The sequence below is a fragment of the Scylla paramamosain genome, unplaced genomic scaffold, assembly GCF_035594125.1.
Source record: "Scylla paramamosain isolate STU-SP2022 unplaced genomic scaffold, ASM3559412v1 Contig33, whole genome shotgun sequence".
NCBI classification, from domain to species: domain Eukaryota; kingdom Metazoa; phylum Arthropoda; class Malacostraca; order Decapoda; family Portunidae; genus Scylla; species Scylla paramamosain.
Window position 1 is genome coordinate 475,001 of NW_026973698.1, and position 7,500 is coordinate 482,500.

General features: G+C 41.1%; 1 long non-coding RNA gene across 2 annotated transcripts in view; it reads left to right on the forward strand.

The window, feature by feature from the left end:
- LOC135097821 (uncharacterized) overlaps positions 1-7,500 on the forward strand; it is an 83,540-nt gene that overhangs the window by 18,512 nt on the left and 57,528 nt on the right. For both annotated transcript variants that reach the window (XR_010266151.1, XR_010266150.1), the window contains exon 3: positions 1-56. This exon is cut by the window's left edge and continues 36 nt beyond it. This is a non-coding gene — a long non-coding RNA (uncharacterized LOC135097821). The remainder of the gene's footprint in view (positions 57-7,500) is intronic.

The window sequence follows — 7,500 nt, forward strand, 5'->3', positions numbered from 1 at the left end:
CATCCAGGAGGCCAAGACCCGCCATGAACTCGGCTCTCTCTCGCTGCTCGGACAAGGTGAGCATCAAACACTTACGTGGTCGTGAAATGTAATTGAAGTGTAATGAGCGAGAGGAGGATTCTCCACTTCAATGGTGGAATGACCTCTGCCTTTCTACGAATGTGTGGGTAGTTTGATGGCCCGGGAAGTTAATAATCCTTGACTGCAATGCCTCATTCATGACATCTGCTTACCCCAGTGAATGTCCACGATGTCACCACTACGATGGCCAGTTATAAGACTGCCATAGCGACTGAGTTGGTGCAAAAAGTATCCCCTACCTGGCGGACAGTACCTCCTTGCCCACGAGATCATCCCTTTCATTCTGTGTAACTTAATATAATCAAGCGTTGTTGAAGCGTGATCAGACGCATGTTAACGGGAGGTCATTGAACTGAAGAGGGGAAGAGGTTTGATGGGAGGAGACATTGGTAATACTGCATACTAGTTTCCAGAAGTGTTGGACGTGCTTGAATCATACTTTGTTGTGCAGTATTTTTGAGACATAGACGTTGATTTGGCGCGCTCAAAAAACACGCGAAAATTTGACTTTCCGGGGAGAATGGTGGCTTCGGCCGCCCAAAACCTGCAGATCTCTCTCTCTCTCTCTCTCTCTCTCTCTCTCTCTCTCTCTCTCTCTCTCTCTCTCTCTCTCTCTCTCTCTCTCTCTCTCTCTCTCTCTCTCTCTCTCTCTCTATCTTCCCCCTCCCTCTCTCCCCATTCTCTCTCTTCCCCCCTCCCTCCCTCCCCATTCCCTCTCCCTATTTTCTCTTCCCCTTCCCTCCCTCCCCATTCCCTCTCTTTCCCCATTCCTTCCCTCCTCTCCCCCTTCCCTTCATCCTTACATTTCCTCCCTCCCTCCATCTCCCTCATCCCTTTCTATTTCATTTTGTTTTTTATTTATTTATTTATTTTTATTTATTCATTTAATTTATTTTTATTTAAGAAGGGTACCTGCCAAGGCCAACAAAATTGGAAAGAAAAAAAATGTTCCCTGAGGCGCCGGTCCCCAAACTGAGTCAGAAACGATTGTCAAAAATTAGAGGATGAGTGTCTTGAAGCTTCCCTCTTGAGAGAGTAGTCTTGATAAGCGTCCACAGTGTTAGACGAAGACTTTGACTTGTGTTGATGAGGGGAGTAACAGTCTTCGGAGCTTTGTTCTTTATTAACAATATGTACAGAAAGAAGGGCAAGGAAAAGATGTCTCAGAGTGGTTAGTAATTAAGGAAAGATGTGCCAAACAGTTGTACAAGGGCTTAGCATTGACGTGTTTGGGCAAAGCACCTTATCTATTTCCGTCTTTAAGGTATACGTGGAAACAATGAAGGAAGTGATGATATTGCGTGGCTTGCATCCGTTGTTGTCATGGTTGGACACAAAACAAGAGTACAAGAAGAAGATGATAATGTGAAGAAAAGAATACGTTCAAGAAGAATTACTTGAAGAAAAAAAAAAAGGAGGAAAATGAATATAAAAAAAAGTTGAAGAAAATGATAAGCGTTATGTGATGGTCATTGTCTCTTATTTCCGAACACTCTACTAAAGTGACTCTAAATGAAGTTGATTGTCTAATTATTATTAATTATATTATAGAAGAAAAGGAAAACTGAACACACACACACACACACACACACACACACACACACACACACACACACACACACACTGAAATATTCTTTTTCAAAATATTTCGCAAGAACACTATCAAGACTTCCGTCATTATGTAACGCATCCATATATATATATATATATATATATATATATATATATATATATATATATATATATATATATATATATATATATATATATATATATATATATATATATATATATATATATATATATATATATATATATATATATATATATATATATATATATATATATAAACACATTTAACATCAGGTCACAAGCACACGGCGAACATCAATATGGACCCAAGTCTCAAACTCACACATCAAATTACAATATAGAAATATATTTGTGTATAAATACATCAGATTACAATATAATAAATATATCTCTATACAAGCACAGCCTGTGTTACCTTACAGAACTTTTCAGTCCCATGGATGTACCTGTGTACTGCTTTGTACATAACCATTGCTGCAACCTCTGCTCTTAACCTAATGACATTCATCCAAGTGTCCTTAATTCACTAAGGCCTTAATCCACACTATTTTCTTAATTCATTGTCCTTAATCCACACTATTTTCTTAATTCAATGTCCTTAATCCACATTATTTTCTTAATTCATTGTCCTTAATCCAGACTATTTCCTTAATATAGTGTCCTTAATCCAGACTATTTCCTTAATATAGTGTCCTTAATCCAGACTATTTCCTTAATATAGTGTCCTTAATCCAGACTATTTCCTTAATATAGTGTCCTTAATCCAGACTATTTCCTTAATATAGTGTCCTTAATCCAGACTATTTCCTTAATATAGTGTCCTTAATCCAGACTATTTCCTTAATATAGTGTCCTTAATCCAGACTATTTCCTTAATATAGTGTCCTTAATCCAGACTATTTCCTTAATATAGTGTCCTTAATCCAGACTATTTCCTTAATATAGTGTCCTTAATCCAGACTATTTCCTTAATATAGTGTCCTTAATCCAGACTATTTCCTTAATATAGTGTCCTTAATCCAGACTATTTCCTTAATATAGTGTCCTTAATCCAGACTATTTCCTTAATATAGTGTCCTTAATCCAGACTATTTCCTTAATATAGTGTCCTTAATCCAGACTATTTCCTTAATATAGTGTCCTTAATCCAGACTATTTCCTTAATATAGTGTCCTTAATCCAGACTATTTCCTTAATATAGTGTCCTTAATCCAGACTATTTCCTTAATATAGTGTCCTTAATCCAGACTATTTCCTTAATATAGTGTCCTTAATCCAGACTATTTCCTTAATATAGTGTCCTTAATCCAGACTATTGTCCTTAATCCAGACTATTTACTTAATCTACTGTCCTTAATCCAAATTATGTCCTTAATCTACTCTCCTTAATTGTAGATTCCTTAATTATAATATCCTTAACGACAACATTTTCTTAATCAGTGTATAATCCTCAATCCAGTCTATTTTCTTAATTTACTCTCCTAAATCTGTACTATTTTCTTGATCTGCCATCCTTAAGACGGTAGACAAAGTAGATCATCTACTTAATCTACTGTCGTTAATCCAGACTATTTTTTTATTTACTATCCTTAATGTAGACAATTTTCTTCATGTACTATTCTTAATGTAGACTACTTTCTTGAAGTAATATCCTTCATCCTGTCTATCTTCTTAATGTAATATTCTTAATCCAGACCTCTTTCTTAATTTACTATCCTTAATACAAACTATTTACTTGATCTACTATCCTTAATCCAGATTGTTTTCTTAGTCTATCAACCTTGATCTTAATTTCCTTAATCCAGACCATTTTCTTAATCTGTTATCCTTAATTCAGACTATTTTCTTGATTTATTATCTCTAATCCAGTTTATTTTCTTAATCTACTTTTCTTAATTCAGACTCTTTCCTTGATCTACCATCCTTAATCCTGATTTTTTTTGTTAATGCATTAGTCTCAATTTAGACTATTTTTGACTCAGACTTTTTTAATCTACTATCCTCAATCCAGACTATTTTCTTAGTCTACTATTCTTAATCCAGGCCGTTTTATTAATTTGATATTTTTATTTTATTTTCCTTATTTTGTTATTATTAATCTTCATTTCTTAGTGTAATATTTTCCTATGCAGGCTATTTTCTTAACTAATATCCTTAATCCAGACTATTTTCTTAATCTACTATCCTTTATCTTAATAACCTTGATTTACTGTCCATAATCTTCATTTTCTTAGTCTAATATCTTTAATGAAGAACACAGTTTTATATCCTTAAGCCAGACTATTTTTTCTACTCTATTCACTGCTCCTATTTTCGTTTTGGGATCTTCTTTGAGCGGGATTTTTATTCATCTATTTCTTGCCTCTGCTGACCTCCCTGATGGATAACAAATCGAAACAAAACAAAAAAATCAATCAATCAATAAAATCAAGGCGGAGGCTGAGAGGACGCGGCACCTCTGGGCGTACGCAGACGGAGGACGTGAGTGAGGATGTCGAAGCGGTATCGTTTTCCGTTGAGCGTCAAGGTCATGGACAAATCATCATAATCTATCGCTGCTTGTAATTTACACAGCAGCGTTCGTCCAAACACGAAATCAAACCAGTGGCGCATGTATATCGTGTCCATCTTTCGCAGAGTGTCTGTGCCGCTGCCAAAGTGCAGCAGGACTCGTTTCGGCAGCACAGTCGATTTGCCTGTCCTGCACAGCATCTTGTCCTGACCAGTCTTAGTGATAGAGAATGTTGACGCGTTACCAGTGTTCACCATCACCGTCAGCGGCTCCTCGATGCCTAACGCTCGTGCGGCAAACATGAACGTTTTGCGTTGTGTGTCCGAAGGTTGTCTCCGCCGCAGACGTTTTGGGTGACGCAGGAACAGGGTGCTGCTGTCGTCGGGATGGAACTCCTGCCGCACCTCGGCCTCCTGCAGGCGGCTCATGGACATGACTATTAGGTCCAAGTAGTGCTTCCTCACATCCCCGCGTACAATGACCGTCATGCGCGTGTTGACCGCCACGTAGCGACGCAGCATCACCACCACCTCGTCCAGCTCGATCACGTCCAACTCCAGCATGCCAGCCCAGGTAAACAAGTATTTCTTTACCGTCTCTTGCTTGCCCGTGACGATTCCCAGCCTCCGGGCCAGTGTTAGCCTCATGAGGCTGCATGAGGAGCCGCTGTCAAGCTGGACAAGGCACGCATGGCCGCGCACGGTCGCGGACACCAGGTTTTCTTTCCCAATATTAAGACGGCACCACCTGCTCACGTTCCTCTCCTTGCTGACTCTCTTGGCATCCACCATCAGCCTCACCACGTCGTCTTTGTACCACCCTCTCATCTTCCATCTCTTGATGCCGTGCTTAACGCATTGACAGCACTCCATCTTTCCCCCCTTCTTTCGTTCTCTCCTGCCCTCCCCCTGCTCTTCTTTGCCTGCTTCTCGTCGTCCTCCGCGTCCTGCCTCTTCCTCTTCCTGTCCTGCTTCGCGTCGTCGTCCTTAACCTGCCTCTTCCTCTTCCTGTCCTGCTTCTCGTCGTCCTCCGTGTCTAGCCTCTTCCTCTTCTTGTCCTGCTTCTCGTCATCGTCCGTAACCTGCCTCTGCCTCTTCTTGTTCTGCTTCTCGTCGTCGTCATTAACCTGCCTCTTCCTTTTCTTGTCCTGGTTTTCCGTTTCCTCCGTGTCCTGTTTCTTTCTCTTGTTCTGTTTCTCGTCGTCGTCCTTGTTCTGCCTCTTTCTCTTCTTGGTGCGGTCCATAATCGGATGAAAACACTCCACGCTCATCGTTTTCTTGCCTTTGATGTCATTCCCGTCCCTCTGATTTTTGTGTTCTCGCCGGCTCGCGCGATGTTTCATCTCTGCACAGCCTTCAGTGACCGTCTTCTCGTGGCTGGTGCAGTCTTCGAGGCTCTCCAGCCGCCTCTTCTTGTTCTTGGTTAGTTTCTCCTTAGCCTTCCCCTTCTCACCGAGGGTCTCTTGGGCGTCCATTGCTTGTCGTTTCCTCTTGTTGTTGTTGAATCTCGTATTATGGAGTGTTGTGCCTAAATCTTCAGTAGAAAATCCAGGCATTGCACAGTCTTACTGGGAACCTGTTCGTCAGAGGGTATGGTATACCTTTGCGCCCCCTTCTTGGAGCGCTCAGCAGCTTGGAGCTAAAGACTTCGGCACCCACCAGGCGCACCAATCAGAGGCCTCGATTCAAGAATGTGATAAGGTCTTTAGCCAATCAGATACAGGAATGAAACAAAATATAAAATTATGACTATTTTTCATTAGCGGCAGTGATGCACTTTTCAATGAATTATGCTGAATCACTGCAATGAAGACTCCTTTCAAAACCATAGAAGTAATACATTTATATGATTTAGTATATTTAATTCTCTAAATAATAATTTCTATCAGTCACTTATCTGTGTTATTTGGCTCACAATTCATACATCAGCAGCTGTGCACTAATATCGCACTAACATTTGGCGCCACCACGGTCTGTCAGCCATTTAGAGCCGTGGAAAACCTCGCCAACAATGCCCATTCACACAACGTAACTGACGTGTAGTTTTGGCTCAGCTAAAATGACTTCCACTGCCACATTCTCGTGTCACTGTGCCGAGGAGAGCAAGTTCAGTCCCGCGCTTACAATGCCAAGGGTAGAACTCGAGCCGTGACCCTTACGTGCATCAGTGAGGAAGCAGGAAGAGCAGGAGGGGGATCATTATGAGCTGAGGACACAGTATGCTTGGCTTGTGTGCGTTTTAAGCCATTATTATCTAAGTTATAAGATTTTCTTAACGAATGAGTTGGTGCAAGTAGTGTCCCCTACCTGGCGGGCAGTACCTCTCGCCCAAGAGAACATTCCTTTCATTGTCTGTGTAACTTAACGTTGTTGTGGAAAAGGAGGAGGAGGTAAAATTAGAGGGAGTATATATTATCTTGGCAGTTTAGGTAAGAGAGAAAGCAAGAGGAGGAGGAGGAGGAGGAGATTAGCAATAAGTGATATAAATTGATATTAATTGTATGGGTTATGAAAGGAGGAGGAGGTGGAGGAGGAAGAAGACGAGGAGGAGAAGGAAGAGGAGGAGGAGGAGGAGGAGGAGGAGGAGGAGGGAGGAAGGGTGTATGTATGTGTGTGGTCTAAAGAGGCTGTAGAAATCTCTCTCTCTCTCTCTCTCTCTCTCTCTCTCTCTCTCTCTCTCTCTCTCTCTCTCTCTCTCTCTTTATTTAAACATAAGTACATTATCACCCGAAGGCGCCATTATCACCCGAAGAGAGAGAGAGAGAGAGAGAGAGAGAGAGAGAGAGAGAGAGAGAGAGAGAGAGAGAGAGAGAGAGAGAGAGAGAGAGAGAGAGAGAGAAAACATCGTCTCCCTTTCCTCTGATGATGGTGTTACTGCGCCCCTTCCTCTCTCTCTCTCTCTCTCTCTCTCTCTCTCTCTCTCTCTCTCTCTCTCTCTCTCTCTCTCTCTCTCTCTCTCTCTCTCTCTTCGTATATATTCAAATGAGAGTTTTCTGGATAAAATTCGGTAGGAGGAGGAGGAGGAGGAGGAGGAGGAGAGTAATAAAGGTAATGTATATATGGAACGAGTGATAAATAGAGAGGGAATAAAAGAGAGAAAAGAAAAGATGAATAAGAAGAGGAAAAGAAGACGATGAACAGTAGTAGTAGTAGTAGTAGTAGTAGGTTGTTGTTGTTGTTTTTGCTGTTGTTGTTGTTGTTGTCTTTGGCTTTCACTCTCTCCTCTCCCCTCAATCTTTCATATCCGCAGCTTTTTAAACTCCCCCCTCTCTCTCTCTCTCTCTCTCTCTCTCTCTCTCTCTCTCTCTCTCTCTC